This window comes from Macaca nemestrina, chromosome 7 (genome assembly GCF_043159975.1).
Source record: "Macaca nemestrina isolate mMacNem1 chromosome 7, mMacNem.hap1, whole genome shotgun sequence".
In the NCBI taxonomy this organism is placed as follows: domain Eukaryota; kingdom Metazoa; phylum Chordata; class Mammalia; order Primates; family Cercopithecidae; genus Macaca; species Macaca nemestrina.
The window spans coordinates 20,697,763-20,715,274 of record NC_092131.1 but is presented as its reverse complement, the minus strand read 5'-3'; the positions used below and the strand labels follow the sequence as shown (position 1 = coordinate 20,715,274).

Below are 17,512 nucleotides of genomic sequence, written 5' to 3'. Positions count from 1 at the left end.
TTATCAGTCTCGGGTATTTCTTATAACAGTGTGAGAATAGACTAATACAGGCCTGTGCACTAAACTGTTTATAATTCTTAATTCAACTATTTTAATCAATGCTTAAATAATTGTAAAAAAAAAAAAAAACATTTTATTGGAACCTCTAGTTATTATTTGCATGTCACCCATAAATAGCTGAAGCCTACTCAGATTTTAGAATTACTCACACATTTTGGGGGCAATAGGGCCATGGAAGTGGGTACACCCTTATTCTTGTTAGTATATTTGAATCCCTCTTTTTTTTTTTGTCTTTAAGACAAAAATGTAAATATTGCCATTGACCAAGGATGTGATTAAGAATATACTTCCTGTATTTTATGTAATTCTTTCAGAATTCATAACACTTTTATTCATGCTCACCCTTTGAATAACCTTTGCCTTTATTATTAGTAGACTATAAAGGAAAATCATTGTTTAATATTATGCCTCTGATATAATTAAGTTCCTCCTTTTCAAGAATACTGCTTCATAAAATGAAGTGCTTAATCAACTAGTGTTTTGACTACTTTACATTTAAACAGCAAACTGAAGAATTGATTTAGAATTTCATTTGGCACATGAATGGGCTTTCTTTCTCTCATCACTAAAAGATAATCACTCCTTGGCAATCATTACCCAAGTCCAGTGACTAGACTTTCATTCCTGGTCACCCTACCAGGTAGTTAGATTTGTTTGTTCAGGCATATGATTCACCATATTGATGCATTGCCTACTTGTTTAGACCAAAGTTAGTCAATGCTTTCTACTCTTTTCAAGCCTCATTAGATGCTTGTAAACCTAGTTACTCAACTGAAAAGACAATCTTCTTTTCTTTAATTAATAACTATAACAGTCTGTATCCCAATCTTTAAATTCTATAAATATTTAAGGTATATAATAAATAAGGATGTGTGTAAGAATCTTCTCAAATATATATGTAATTATTGCATAGATTTATTTGAATTTCAAAACTGAATGTGAACTAATTCATTTTTGCTAATGATATAACCTGTATGGATTTTCCAGTGACAGACTGCTCACGAATCCAGACAGAAGCAGAATCATTTCTGTGTGATTCTAGACAATGATTTTCAACAACAAAGCATTGTTATCTTAATTTACATGTGGGGTTGGGAGAAGGATGTGGAACTGTCTGTTTGTGTTTTGTGGGTGTGGCTTTGTGTGAAATGCAGAGCAAAATGAGAGGATGAATAAAATCACCACAGGGCCAGGCTTTGTGGCTCATGCGTTTAATTCCAGCACTTTGGGAGTCCAAGGAGGGTGGATTGCTTGAGCTCATGAGTTCCAGACCAGTTTGGGCAACATGGCTAAACCTCATCTCTACAAAATACACAAAAATTAATGGGGCGTGGTGGCCTGTGCCTGTAGTCCCAGCTAGTTGGGGGGCTGAAGTAAGAGGATTGCTTGAGCCCAGGAGCCAGAGGTTGTGATGAGCCAAGATGGCACCGCTGCACTCCAGCCTGTGCGACAGAGCAAGACCCTGTGTCAAAAAAACAAAACAAAACAAAAATTACTATAGGATTAAACGTTTATAAGGATTTTTGTGAAGATATGTTATGGTATTATCATAATTATTTTCATACACTTTGAAAACCAATTTTAGAAAGTGGCAGATTGAACATTTGTTCTCAATGAGTATCACTGTATCTAGTACCATGGATACATACAACGTGCAAAATAAATTACCATTTAATAATTTAATGAGAAGAGGAAGAGAAAGGGATTTCTGGCTGAGAAGGCAAGAATAAGGTGAGGAAGTGTTTGTGTGTTGGGGAATAGTGAATAATTCCATATGATTGATCCATAAAGAAAGGCAGCATGAAGGGAGATGAGCTGGAATAGCAGGTAAGTTTGATATAGATCCCTGTGCGTCTTCCATTTCCGTGCTAAGCTGTTGCATCTTGTTTCTGTTCGCACCCATAGAGCTATTTATTATCACTAAGAAAGAACGTGCCTTCTCTCAGGTTTTAGAAAAAAAAAAAAAGGCAATGTTTGTACAGTAAAAAAGAGTTGGAAATGGTAAGAGGCAAAATCTTTAACTATACCTGTAATGGTTTTGCTGCTTTATTTAGTCTCTTTCCTGCCACATTTCTTCCTTTATTTTCTTTCCTTTTACCATCTTTCCTCCAAATAAGTAAAAAGAACATACTTGTATTTGACTCCCAGATTTGAGCAGCTGAATCTTTCTATAAAACTGTGTCTTAAGAAAAACTGAAAAAGAGAGGAGAGGAGAAAAAGAGAGGAAGGAAGAAAGGGGGAGGGGAGAGGAAGGAAAGAGAGGAGAGAATTCTGATCAAATCCATCCCTCCAGCATATTTCTCTTATATTTCCTTCTCTTCTTTCCAGTGCTCTCACTCTCTTGCTTCCACTAGGCCCTCTTGTTCTTTATCACATTCTCCCCAGTTTGACCCTCCAATTTTGGCTGTGAAACCTTTGGTTCTTCCTTCTGCTGTCTCCTACTTAGGCTGATTTAACTTATATCTTGCTAAGCCCTTCAACTCCCCGTCTACTGACTGCTCCTTCTTCTGCCCATTCTCCATTTCTCCATCATAAAAGTCCAGAAACTTCTCTGGTAAAGATCAAACAATCCTTAAAGGCTGAGAAAAATGAGGAGAGAATATATTCTCCAGCTACAGGCTTCGGAGGAGGAGAACTGAGAACATTTATGCATAAATTAGGTTTGATATGATGGTGGTTTAGTTAAACAAAAAAAAAAAAAGTCTTTTATTTCCCCCCAAGACTTATTTGTGCCTTTATGGTCCTTCTTTTTCTGCTTAAAATAACGCCATTCTGGCAAAATACTGATATTTGCCTTTTGCCAAGACATGAAAGGGTTAGGATACAATTAAATGAAAAAAGAAAAAAAAGACCCTTAATGAGTTACAGAAGTGTTTGTGTTGTTGCTCAATTTGTTATGTTTAATGCATGGAGGGATTTTTGGTGGCTATTTATGAAAATAGAATTACTCCAAATGGTGTTAATATGAACATCCATATCCATGATTTTGATATTCCTCATAAGCTGAGAAAAGTTAGGCCTTATGAGTAACTGAATGAGCCTCTAGAGACGTATGTAGACGATGGCTTTATAAAGTGGTTTGGATGATGACTCAGGTGGAATGCTGCCTCCAATTTCAGGCCCATTATGGCTCAGGGGCAATGATAATGTGCACATAAAAGCTACAGATTGGTCCAGAATGGGTACTATAAAGACAGCCTTTTCCTAATCATGTCACCATTTGTGTCTGATGGCTTGGATTACAGCCTGGATGTTCAAAGGCAAGACTATAAATGGAAAATATTGAAAAGTATGTCATCATAAGCCAGAGTGATCTTTAAAAAAATGGTAATCAAATCACCCCAATTCCCAACATAAAAACCCTCAATGGCTTCCAGGGCATTTAAGAAAACATCCTTCAACCTGGATTAAAATATCCTGTGTGACTTGGCTCTTCTCTGCCTCTTCAGGGCCATCTCCTCCAGGTCTCACCCTTCACATACCAGATCCTCACAGCCTTTTATCTGATGCTAATAGTTGCCAAGTTCATTCCTCTTTTTTTTTTTTTTTTTTTTTTTTTTTTTTTTTTTTTTGAGACGGAGTCTTGCTCTGTCACCCAGGCTGGAGTGCAGTGGCCGGATCTCAGCTCACTGCAAGCTCCGCCTCCCGGGTTTACGCCGTTCTCCTGCCTCAGCCTCCCGAGTAGCTGGGACTACAGGCGCCCGCCACCTCGCCCGGCTAGTTTTTTTGTATTTTTTAGTAGAGACGGGGTTTCACCGTGTTAGCCGGGATCGTCTCTCGATCTCCTGGCCTCGTGATCCGCCCGTCTCGGCCTCCCAAAGTGCTGGGATTACAGGCTTGAGCCACCGCGCCCGGCCTCATTCCTCTTTTATGACCCTGCACTGCATTCCCTCTGTCTGGAATGTTTTCTCAAATAATCTTCCCAAGAGGATTGGATTGGTTTTGTCATTGGGGTCTTAGCTATTTGTTATCATCTGCTTAGCACATCCTCAAGCAATTTCTTATTTGTTGATCTCTCTGCTCCCCTCCCAAACTCCGCCACAGTCTCCATCATCCACGAATCTACCTCTTCTCCCATCTTGAATCTATCTTAGTCATGATCAAAAAATAAAAACAGTCTTCTGGGAATACATGCCCTTTTCTTCATTTTTGCATGAGTCTTGGAGTATAAAACTGATCAAACAAGACATTTTAATATTTTTCAATGTGCTTTATATTCTAAGCAGGACTTCTAGCAATGTAGTTTTATCTTCTTCTCCCTAGAATAGTGCAACAAAGCTGTTCCAACAAATGAATTCCCTGGACTGACCCTGACTTTTCTTTCTAAACCTCTGTTTTCTCAGGATGTCAATTGCACACTGCACAGATGTCCTGACCTAAGATAGCCAGAGTGAAGGCCTGTTCCAGCCCCGGGGCCTCTGTCCAGAAATGGTTTAATCCTTACCTGCTCCTGCAGGTGTTTTGTTTTCTTCCAATCTCTGTGATAAGTACAGCAAGCAGCTTGTTCCCCCCCCACTGAGGGAGCATCTACCTATTTGTCTAAAAGAAGATGCTAAGGAAATTAGCATCTGGTGTCATTTTAAATCTTTCTTAGTCTGAATTTGCAGGGAAGACATGCTTATGGGCAGAGTGAAAGCATAGTAAGAATCAAACTCAGGATAAAAATAATAAATACATAAAACAGGTTTGGTATTATGGTGGTTTAGTTTAAAAAACCATTTTATTTTCTGCAAGACCCAGTTTGATATTATGGCTTTCATTTACCTCCATTAATAATGTGTTCTATATTATAAAATAGATTTGGTAGAGAATGCAATACCCATGAACACACACAGATATGCATATGAAATTTTACTTGGCCGGGCACGGTGGCTCACACCTCTAAATCCCAGCACTTTGGGAGGCTGAGGTGGGTGGATCACTGAGGTCGGGAGTTCAAGACTAGCCTCACCAACATGGAGGAACCCTGTCTCTACTAAAAATACAAAATTACTAATTTTGTAAAAATACAAAATGGTGGTGGTGCATGCCAGCTACTCGGGAGGGTGAGGCAGGAGAATCCCAGCTACTGGGAGGCTGAGGCAGGAAGATCACTTGAATCCAGGAGGTGGAGGCTGCCCTGAGCCAGGATCACGCCACCGCACTCCAGCCTGGGCAACAAGAGTGAAACTTCATCTCAAAAAAAAAAAAAAAAAAAAAAAAGAAAGATAGGGTCACAGCCAGAAAATTAATAAAAGGAAGAAGAGCATTTATAATCTTTTTCCCTAAAGCATCCATTCTAGCATCTTGGTATTTTTTTTTCTGCCAGTGTTTTTTAACTCAGCAACTTAAAAAAAATTAATGACATATTAAAAATACCTTTTAGCATTTTTCTCTTTCTATTTAATATTCAGGATTTTGATCTCATTTTTTGTAATAATTTTACTGACTATTATTTTTAAATACTTCCCTATTTCTTCAAGTAGGATACATGTTCTCAATTACTCCCCAATTATTATTATTATCATTTTATTTCCAAATAGCTTTTAACTTTCCATTGGTCAGCTTATTTTCTAAACTTCATGATTATAAATTTAATTTAAATATATAGAAAATATTAGCCCTAAGAGGAAAAATTCATATATAGACCTGAATGTATTTTATTTGAGATCCTGGGAATAAAAATGGTCATTGAAATTTGAGTAGTGGTCATTTTGCTATCAAATCTTATAAAGTTGCTCTGATATCAAAATGCCATAATACAGCGGTATATATACAGAGAGGAAAGAAATTTTTCTAAGAAAAATCAATGTTCCCACTCTCAGAAATATAAAAAGATTCACTTTACAAGTCTCTTCTTATGTTTAAGAGATCTTGAGAAAGCTGATAAATTGTATACTCAAACAGATAACCTTCCTTTGTTAAGGAAGGTTACATGATCACGGGTCAAAGTATTGTTAGTGCTGACCTAACCCCAAGACAGAAAGAATTAAACTGTGGGTCACTTTCAGCCTATGGTGTTTTCATTTTCTTAATTGAATTCGTTGTGAACATTTCATGTGAATTTTAGTGAAAAAAAAAAACAAAAACCTGGAGTTTCAGCATTTCTAGAAATACTACACTCTGAAGCAATATTGCATTTGTGTTTTTCCTTTGTAACAAACTGCTGGGGCTGAGTGGAAGCTGCCTCTTAGATCTGTTTGCCCTAATCCTTACCCTCCACATATTTCCTTTATGCACTTCATTGAGTTAGAGACCTTTGATAATCTCCATAGTCCCAATTTTACAAAGGAGAAAACTGAGGCACTGAGAAAGTAATGACTTGACTGGATCAAATGGTTAGTCATCGGCAGAGCCAAGGCAGATTCCAAATTCAAACACTGCCTAATTTAAATGTTATTTGAAACTTTAGTACTCATGCATAAAATGTATTGTTTCAAGTGAATATCTGTTGAGCATGTACTATGTGTCAGGCCCTGTTCTAGGGGGTAGAGGGACAATGCTCAACCAGACAGTAGTTATTGCTCTTTTGGAGTTTATGTTATAGGGTCTTATAGATGGACATCAAAAAGGAAATCAGTGAACAAATATTAATTCCTGAAGAGGGTAAGCCAGAATTCCAGAGAGGTGAGGAATCAACACCTCCCTCATCTCAGGAAAGTCTAGTCAACTGTTATGGAAGAGGAGGGCAGAACATGTCAAGGAAGTGATGCTGACATTAAGTGAGGGTGCTGATAGAGGAGAGTGGTGTTTTGCGATGAAAGAATTGTTTTTCTTTTTCATTTTCTTTCTTTCTTCCTTTTCTTTCCTTTCCTCTCCTCTCCTCTCCTCTCCTCTCTTTTCCTTTCCTTATTTCCACCCCCACCCCGATTTGGTTCAAAGAAAAGAAGTGGTTAAGTGTCAAAGAGTAAGGAAGCTAAGATGAAGACTCCTAGAAGGCCTTTTGGTAAGACAAGTTTGCTAGCTCCTTTGCTTGCTTTGCTGCTCTGATTGGTAGTGATTAATATAATTGTGCATTTCCTTTTCAATGTACAATCTTGAAGAACTGGGCTTCTTTCAAAGGGTCACCAATCACAGCATGTTTTTAGTCATGATATTTCAACATTCCAATGTTGCTATCAGTGATGTTTCAGCAATCGAATGAAATGATCAATAAAACAGTGTTCTGCATCCAAACGAAGTGGTCAGATGAAATGAGAACAAATGGTGCAGTTGGAGAAAATGGCTATCAAAACTAATATACCATGTTAGAAATAAAAGCAGTTGTTCCCTTTACCTTGGGAATATGTAGTGCCTGGAATGGAATATGCAGGTGCTTTCGGGTGCAGGTAATATTTTGTTTTTCAACATGGCTACTACTTGCAGAGGTGTGTTATATTTCTAAATAATCCTTGAATCTATACATGTAAGATATCGTCATGTTTTTTAATGTAAATTCTTCTTCAGTTAAAAAGTTTAAACAAAAAATAAAAACTTGCAAGTAATACAGACATTATTGAAATGAAAAAAAAAATCAGGGAAAAAAAAGACTTTTCAATACTTTAAGGAGGCCCCCAAAATGAGTTGACTTTACATAAATGGAGACACAGAGAAAGGGAGACTTTACATAAATGGAGACACAATGGGAAAGAACAAGGTGACCACAGAGGAAAGCCAAAAAACAAATGCCGGGATCAATAAAGACCCAGGGTAAGTTTGTTAGGAGATCTGGTCAACTTGGGACTCTCTAGCCCAGAGCCTGCAAAAATCTTCACCTGGGTTTCACTTGGCAGCCAAAGCCCAAAATCTCAATTATAGTTGACTTTTAATTTTGCTTGTTGTCTTATTCTCTTATATACCCATCCCCTAGAACAGTGGTTCTCACACTTGAGTATGCCTCAGAATCACCAGGAGGGCTTGTCAAGACATAGATTCTTGGGCTCTGCACAGAGTTTCTTATTTAGTAGGCCTGTGGTGGTGGTCTGAGAATTTCCTTTTCTAACAGATTTCCAAGGTGGTGTTGATGCTGTGTATCTAGAAACCTTTCGGCCGGGCGCGGTGGCTCAAGCCTGTAATCCCAGCACTTTGGGAGGCCGAGACGGGCGAATCACGAGTTCAGGAGATCGAGACCATCCTGGCTAACACGGTGAAACCCCGTCTCTACTAAAAATACAAAAAAAAATTAGCCGGGCGAGGTGGCGGGCGCCTGTACTCCCAGCTACTCGGGAGGCTGAGGCAGGAGAATGGCGTGAACCCGGGAGGCGGGGCTTGCAGTGAGCTGAGATCCGGCCACTGCACTCCAGCCTGGGCAACAGAGCCAGACTCCGTCTCAAAAAAAAAAAAAAAAAGAAACCTTTGAGAGCCATTGCCTAGAAGAATATTTTTTTTTCCCTTTCTTCCTTGATCTAGCTCAACCTTACTTTTATGACTCAAAAGAAAATCAATACATTTCCAGATGACGGGAACTTAAAGATTGGTTAATCTCACCCCTGTCAAGTCTTGATCACCTAGCTTACAATGACACAGTTCCTTTCTCCTGTTTTCTGTTTATTTAATTTTTATTAATGCCTTATTAATGCCTCAGTACCTATTTCCAATTGCTTACGGCTTCTACCATTGGAGTAGACCTTAGTGATTCCTCCCTCTGAATGTCTGCAGCACATATCATAGATGCACAGACAACATTGAACACATGGCCTTTGTAGAATTTGTCTGCATATCCTTCCTGTCACCAATTATGTTGTCTATATACCAATCACACAAACACTCCCCAACACACACACACACACACGCACATGCACATGCAGATGCAAGTTTTTCTTGATCTTTGCTTGTGTTTCTGTTGGGTGCCAGTCACATGGTTAGTCACATAGCTTATGACACTTTAATTTTTTGCAATAGCTTTTGATAACACTTTAGCTTTACATTTTCCCCAGTGCTGGGCAGACTGACTTTTTTCTAGTAGGTGTTAGCTACGAGAGGGTAGAGGCTATTTGGTGTTTACGTTGCATCCCCAAAACCTAGCAGAGTGTCTGTCACACGTTTTATACTTGAGAGATATTTATAGAATGAATAATGCAGTCGATTTTTGCCACAGAAGTGTTGAATATAAAATATACCTCTAAACTTAAAACTAGTAGGTGATATTGGAGTTCAGTGCTAATTTAAACAAGAATTTAAATTGCTTTTCTATTCAAGTCAAATCGTATAGTGCCATTGAGAGTACAACTACAGCTCAGCCAAGCATCATTATTTCATTATTTCAATTTTCCAAAATGCAACTACCACTTTAATGTTAGGGACCAGATTTAATCCTTATGTAAGCTTCTGGTTTCAGTCATACAATTCTCCTACCATCCATCCTCCCCCAGTCATTTCATCCTTTGGAATTATATTTTTGAGTGCTTTACAGGAGAAAAAAAGTCAAAAGTAACTCTTGCGTTGGTGCATAAATGCTTCACTTTTATGGATGAGGCAGCAGCTTGTTGACAGTATGAAAATAGAACTAGTAAGAGCAGAGCTTCCAGATGCCACATATGATAACTTAATACATGAAGCAACTAGGTGGATGTTATTTTAGATTATGTTCTGCTATTCTTTGTTTTCTCTTTTCATTATCTGTAACGCCTACTCCATGTTTCAATGCTAATATAAGATTCAGTAGGCTAACTATCAAGCAACTATAAAATATCAGCATTAATTCATTTGATTCACAACTATTTATTGAATGTCTAATATGTACGAGGCACCATTCTATGTGTTGGAGATACAGTATTGAAAAAGAGACATAATCCTCTCATCGTGAAACTTATATTCTAGCAAAGGAATATACAAACAATTGAATACAACTACACATAAATACATACGTAACTAAATAACTTCAGGTGATGACATATGTTATAGGGAAAAAAGGATCAGTGACAGAGAAGGTTGAGATGAACTACTCTAGGTTATATGGACAAGTATAGCCTCTCTGTAAAGGTATAATAACATTTTATCTGAGAAGCAAGTGCTGAGAAAACTCCACCATGTGAAACGTATGCAAAGGAAAAGAGCAAACATGAAATCACCCATGAAGACATCACGAGAGATTACAGGGTGCTTTACTCTAATGTTACTGTTGAATATCTAAAAACTTTGCTTTATCACAAATAAAGGTAAAAAATAATTACTTAATGGAGAAAGAAGTGAGGGCTTAAAACATTTTAGACCATAGCAACTGAGTTTTTTTAATAGAATTCCAGTAATTAAGATGTTTCTTAAACACTCATTAGGGATGGCATTCAAAATAATTAATAACCAATCAGAATGGACACTGGCAGGGATGCTGCCTGGAAGTTAGCTTTAGTTGTATTGCTATAAACATAACATCAATAAGTAAATATAGCACTATCTGGAAATAGCTCTCTGTAAACGAATAACAGCCTTTTGCATTCTATCAGAATCAGAGTTACTACCACCAGCCCCATAATTTTAATAGCTCTTTGTTACATGTATTGTTCACTGCCATAAAACATAAAAGCATCTAAGAGAAAAACACAATTTAAAGGTTGCCCCATTTCCTATACACAGTACTAGGTCCCCAACTCAATCATAGCTCCAGATGGAAATTTCAATACTAGTTTGGATATTGCAAATTGTATTTTCTAAGTAATCAGTTACATTGTCACCATTTGCTATGGTGTGAATGTCTTCCCCAAATGCATGTGTTGGAAACGAAATTCCCAGTTCAGCAGTGTTGGGAGGTGAGGTCAACTAACAGGTGACTGGGTCACTAGCACAAAGCTTATGAATGGATTAATGCCATTATTGAAGGAGTGAGTTTTTATTGTCATAGAGTGAATTACTATAAAAGGCAATGTGCCCCTCATGCTTTCTCTCTGTCTTCTGTCCTTCTGCCATGAGATGACACTCACCAGATACCAGCAACATGCTCTTAAAATTCCCAGCCTCAAGAAACTTGAGCCAAATAAACCTCTTTATGAATTATCCCGTTTTTGTTATTCTTTTATAGAAACAAATGAACTAAGACACTGTATTAGTCAGTTTTCATGTTGCTATAAAGAAATACCTGAGACTAGTTAATTTATTTAAAAAAAAAAGTTTTAATTGACTCACAGTTACACATGGCTGGGAAGGCCTCAGGAGACTTACGATCATGATGGAAGGCAAAGGGAAAGCAGGCACTTTGTACACAAGGCTGCAGGAGATTCAGAGAGAGAGAGAGAGAGAGAGAAGGAGCGAAAAGGAGGAACTGCCAAATATCTCATGTCCTCACGTTTTAAAAGCAATTATGCCTTCCAACAGTTCCCCAAAGTCTTAACTCACTCTAGCATTAACTCAAAAGTCCAAGTCTTCCAACAGTCCCCCAAAGTCTTAACTCATTCCAGCATTGATTCAAAAGTCCAGGTCTTCCACAGTCCCCCAAAGTCTTAACTCATTCCAACATTAACTCAAAAATCCAAGTCCAAAGTCTCATCTGAGACAAAGTAAGTCCCTTCTGCCTATGAGACTGTAAAATCAAAAACAAGCTAGTTACGTTCCAAGATACGATGGAGGGTACAGGCATCAGATAAGTTCTCCCATTTCAAATGGGAGAAATTTGCCAAAACAAAGAAGATACAGGCCCCATACATACAAGGCCAAAATCCAGCCAGGCACTCATTAAATCTTAATGCTCCAAAATAATCTTCTTTGACTCCATATCTCACATCCAGGGCATACTGATACAAAGGGTGGCCTCTCAAGGCCTTAGGCACCTTTGCCCTATGACTTTGCAGGGTTCAGTTTCCACAGCTGCTCTCTTGGCCTGGTGTTGAGTGCCTGCAGCTTTTCTAGATGCATAGTCCAACCTTACATTTCCCTTCTGCACTGCCCTAGCAGAGAGGGTTCTACCACTACAGCAGACTTCTTCCTGGACATCTAAGAGGAGTTTCCATACTTCCTCTGAAATCTAGGCAGAGGTTCCAAAAGCTCAACTCTTCTTTTCTGTGCACCTACAATCCCAACATCATGTGGAAGCCAGCAATGCTTGGGGCTTTCACCCTCAGAAGCAACAGCTCAAGCTGTACCTTGGTCCCTTTTAGCCATGGCTGGAGCTGGAGAGGCTGGGACAGAGACTGTGTCCTGAGGCTGCACAGAACAGGGATGCCTTGGGCCCGACCCATGAAACCAGTTTCCCTTTCAGGCCTCCTGCCCTATGATGGGAAGCTCTGCTTTGAAGATCTCTAACATGTCCTGGAGAAATTTTCCACATTGTCTTGGCTATTAACATTCAACTTCCCATTTCTTCTGCAAATTTTCACAGCTGGCTTGAATTTCTCCCCAGAAAATGGAATTTTCTTTTCTATTTTAAGGTCAGGTTGCAAATTTTTCAAACTTTTTCACCCTGCTTCCCTTTTAAACATAAGTTTCAATTTCAGATCATCTCTCTCAAATTCAAAGTTCTACAGATCTCTAGGGCAGGGGCAAAATGCTGCCAGCCTCTCTGCTAAAGAATAGCAAGAGTGACCTTTGCTCCAGTTCCCAATAAATTCCTAATCTTCATCTGAGACCACCTCAAAGATCCCAGTCATTGTCCATATCACTATCAGCATTTTGGTTAAAACAATTCAACAAGTCTCTAGGAAGTTCCAAACTTTTCCACATTTTCCTATCTTCTTCTGAGCCCTTGAAATTGTTCCAACCTCTGCCCAGTTACCCAGTTCCAAAGTCACTTCCACATTTTCAGGTTATCTTCTTAGCAGCACCCCACTCTCTGCTGGGGTGCCAGTTTCCTGTACTACTCTGTTCTAACACTGCTATAAAGAAATACCTGAGACTGGGTAATTTATCAGGGAAAGGGGTTTAATTGACTTACAGTTCTGAATGGCTGGGGAGGCCTCAGGAAACTTACAGCTATGGCAGACAAAGAAAGGGAAGCAGGCAGTTCCTTCACAAAGTGGCAGGAGAGAGAGAGAGAACAAAAGAAGAACTTCCAAACACTTATAAAACCATTAGATCTTGTGAGTACTCAATCACTGTTATGAGAATTACCTCCCACCAAGTCCTTCCTTTGACATTTGGGGATTACAATTTCAGAGGAGATTTGGGTGGAGACACAAAGCCAAACCATATCAGAGACCCACCATTATTGCCAATTTTGTTATCATATCTCATTATTTATTCATTTTACAGATGTTTATTGAATCCCTACTGGTGGTCGGCTCTGTTCTGGGAACCAGGGTTGCAATAGGGAACACAACATACTGAATGCCCTGTCCTTATAAAGCCTGTATGGAAACAAGAAAGAACAACAGTGAACAAGATACACAGGTGAAATTCAAAGCATTTTCTGTCATGATAAGAAAAATAAGTAAATAAGAGAATGGGAGTATGAAATGTTGGTGGGAGATTAAAATTTTAGATAGAATGGTCTTAAGAAAAGGGTGAATTTGCAATCAAGACCCACAAGGAGATGAAGAATCTAGTTGCATATGTGTTTGTAGAGGGAGCATTCCAAGCAGAAAAAAAAAAAAAGAAATGACAAGTGTTTCACTGAGGTAGGAGTGAGACAAGCATATCAGCTTATAAAGGACGCCAGTGAAGACCAAGCTAAGTACACAGGGATGAGGCCAGTGAGGGACAACTCAATGATGCAAAAGAAGAACAAATCATCCATGCCTTGGAGGACATAACAAATCCTTTAGCTTTTGCTCTGAGTAAAACAGGGAGCCAGTGAAAGTTCTGGCTTTAACAGTGTTATAACAGCATTATAACCTTATAAAAACATTGCCTTGTAACAGGATGACTATGGATATAACTTTGTGCATTTTGTAATCATTAGTGTATTTCTATCTCCGCTTCCTTTCCTTTGAAAGAATCTTTGTCATCATAAAGAAATTTATATATCTTCTTGAATCTTTCTACACTCCCAAAATATAATCCTTGGGGTAGCTGTGGTTTCCAAGTCTGTACTTTAAAAGATATCATTTGAATAAAGAATCTCATACATCCAATCCCATTTCCTTCTTGATTGAAGTATTTCTTATTCACCAGGCATTATGCCAACTATTTAAGGAAACACTTGATCCAGGCAAGAATTCTCAGTAACACACAAATTTTAACTAAAAATTCTAAATGCCTAGTCTTTTGAGATTCCTTTCAAGATACAGAATTTAGAGAGATATGAACATTCTAAAATCGAAAAAGGTACCCTTCAAATATCACAAACATTGGTGATTTTTTTTCTGGAGTCAATGTAAATGAGATCTGTCTGTGAGAGGCATGAAGGATGGATTTGCTCTTCCTATAGGTTGGTCTCCTTGGAAGTAACCTGAAGAGACCTAGCCAAGGAGCAACCCTATAAAAATAGAACAGAAACAATATGAGACATAGAAGGAAACTTCACTGAAATAAACAATAACAACAACCATAATAATAATTCTATGGAGAAAATAGGAATTTTGATTTACTAAAAAAACTAGTTAGATATGTCCTGAAATTTCCAAGATAAAGAAAAAGAATTCAAAATACAGTCAGTCAGGAAAAGCTCCTTCTTTTTTAGACGGAGTCTTGCTCTGTCACCAGGTTGGAGCACACTGGCGCAATCTCGGCTCACTGCAACCTCTACCTCCTGGGTTCAAGTGATTCTCCTGCCTCAGCCTCCCGAGTAGCTGGGATTATAGGTGTCTGCCACCACTCCTGGCTAATTTTTTGTATTTGGTAGAGGCAGGGTTTCACCGTGTTGGCCAGGATGACCTCGATCTCCTGACTTCATGATCTGCCATGCTTGGCCTCCCAAAGTGCTGGGATTACAGGCATGAGCCACCGCACCTAGCCGAAGAGCTCCTGTTATGCAGTTAAAAGTAGAGAGTGGTTTTTATATTTCTTTTCAATTCTAAACAATAGAAGAAGTTAGCATAGAGCATAGTGAGAAAAGTAGCCAGTGAACTTGTCCTTCCTATGTGAGATGAGTGAATATTTCAGACAAGTAAAAGTTCAGAAAGTAGGCCATTCGTGTAGCATTCTGGCAAGTGGGGCAGGGGAGACATGAGATTTAAGTAACTTTACCTTAATAAGAGATTAATAAAACAGCTTCCATGCAAGTGTTGGTATAGAATAACTGCTGGAATGTAACGAAACCAGATAAACATAGAATTTAGATAAAATACAGTTATAAAACTTAATTCAGTATTAAGTCTGTGTCATGTCTAAAAGACATTTCTATGTCTAATGTGAAAAACACCCTTATCTCTGCTTTCAAACCTCACATAACCCAAATACCTATACCTAACACATGAGGCACAATCATAAAAGTACAGAAAACCCTCACTTTTGAGTTTAGGTGGATAGTAAATAAAGCCCTAGCAAATCAAATTCAGCATATTATTGAAGTAACACATTGCAAACAAGCAGTATTCATTACAAGAATGCAAGAATCATTTAATGTTTACAAAATCTAATAAAAGTCTAACTTCATTAGATCAAAAGTAAAAAGAGAATAATTTTATCCTTTCAAGAGATCCTACAGTGTTTAGTAGAATTCAGAATCTAGGCCTGATCAAATGTATACAAATAAATAATAGAGCTAACGTTCTCAACATAATAAAAAATAGTTGTGTCAAGCTACCAATCAGCACTATTCTCAATGGCTCAATAACGTGGAGTCAAGAGATATTGACTAAGCTTTGCCTAGAATCTGAGTACATAAGACAGAGTCAAAGAAGATGGGCTCTGTCTTTCATGGAGTTTACATGAATTAGAAGGTGAGTTTTGAATAAATACCCAATATGAAGTAAGGAACCCGGTTGTGTGTTTATGTGTAGGGAGAACATTTCAGACATAAGTTGAGAGCAGCGAGGTAGAACCAACAACTGAATGAAACACCAGTCATTATGAATTAAGTCAGAGGCAAGGCTTCTATCACTTCTACCACTTTCTATCACTACTATTGGTCAGTGCCCTGAAAATTTTAGTAATGGCAATTGAAGGAGAAGGACAAGGAAGAGAAGGAGAAGGAGGAGAAGAAATATAGTAATAAAAATTTTAAAATGGAAGAAAATTATGACGACTTGCAAATTATATCATTAGACCAAAAAGAAAGCTATCAAAATTTGTTTGAGTGTTTGGGTAGATAGGGAGTTTTAAATAAACATTTCAAAAAATTAATGTACTTTGTGAACCAGCCATTCAAAAAAAAAAAAAACACTACAAAGCTTAATGGAAAATAAATACCTTTTTGAATGCTAACTACATTACAAAATACTTAGGAATGAACTTAGAAAGTTTAGCAAACCACTAGGAGAAAATCTATGGAACATTATTAAGGGACATAGAAATAACCTTAATAGACAAAAATGAATAAATAAATAATTCCCTGAAGAAACTACTCAAATTGAGAATTTAATTTAATTTAGAAGTAAAAGAAATGTGAGCAAAATTTTTAATGGTATTTTGTAGGATGTCACAATTTTTTAAACTTAACCTAAATGAGAAAGAAAAACTGAATTCATAACGGGCAACTTGGAAAACAGGACCAAACAGGGAGACTTAGAGTATTAGATGTCATAGCAATGTATAATAATCAAAACAGGATGGTATTGGCAATACAAAAACTAAAAATAAAAAAACCATGATTTTTAAAAAGCCTAATTTAAAAGGGTATATAAGAATTCAGAACACTAGGATATTTCAAACTTGGGATTTAGATGTTACAAAAACTGGTGGAGGAAGAGAAATTCATAAGGTGATAGAAAAAATAATAAAAAATAAAAATAACTGATTTTTAAAGCATACACAGACCTCAAGAGCATGTAGAAACAGTTTCTGATCCCTGAAATCACTTCTTTTCTAAGGCAATAAGAGAAAAATAATGCCACAAATTCTCTTTGTAATCTTTTCTGTAATAATAGGATTTCGCAAAAGTAATTGCAGTTTGTGCCATTGAAAGTAATGGCAAAAACGCAGTTACTTTAGCACCAACCTATAGGTTTTACTCTGCATATTGAACACAAATCTTTACTGTGGGAATCTTAGTTCCCTGGGTTTCTATTGGGAAATAATGTGGGACAGGTGAAAGATCATGTGTTTTTATGTTTCAAAACTTGGAATCAAATTTCAAAAATAAGTTGGTATATATATTATCTTGGGAAAATTAACATTTCATGTCTTCAATGTCCTCATCAGGATAATTATGCTAATTATACCTAATTTCAAGTATATAAAACATGAAGTTCATTTACAAATTAGAAAATTCAGCCAGTTCCTTGCAATTTCTAATCGAAATGTTACTGTCTCCACTTTGTTTAAGTGCTTTAGTCATTCCTATATGTGTCTATGCAAGTTATTCGTAGTTGATACTCAGTACTATCTCTGCCCTTTAAGTTAGGCTTGGCATTATGGGAGCTAAAAGCCTTGAAACTATTTAGCAAATTCTTTTGCCAGCAGAGTTATATTTAAATGCCATCAATGAGAAACATCCAGTGATATTTTGAAGATGGAAAAGGAGGGACTG

General features: G+C 37.6%; 1 long non-coding RNA gene across 1 annotated transcript in view; it reads right to left on the bottom strand.

Annotated features, from left to right (window-relative positions):
• Positions 1-1,297: 1,297 nt before the first annotated feature.
• Positions 1,298-17,512, bottom strand: part of LOC105467595 (uncharacterized) — a 28,422-nt gene continuing 12,207 nt past the window's right edge. Inside the window, exon 3 of the long non-coding RNA XR_011625338.1 lies at positions 1,298-1,522. This is a non-coding gene — a long non-coding RNA (uncharacterized lncRNA). The remainder of the gene's footprint in view (positions 1,523-17,512) is intronic.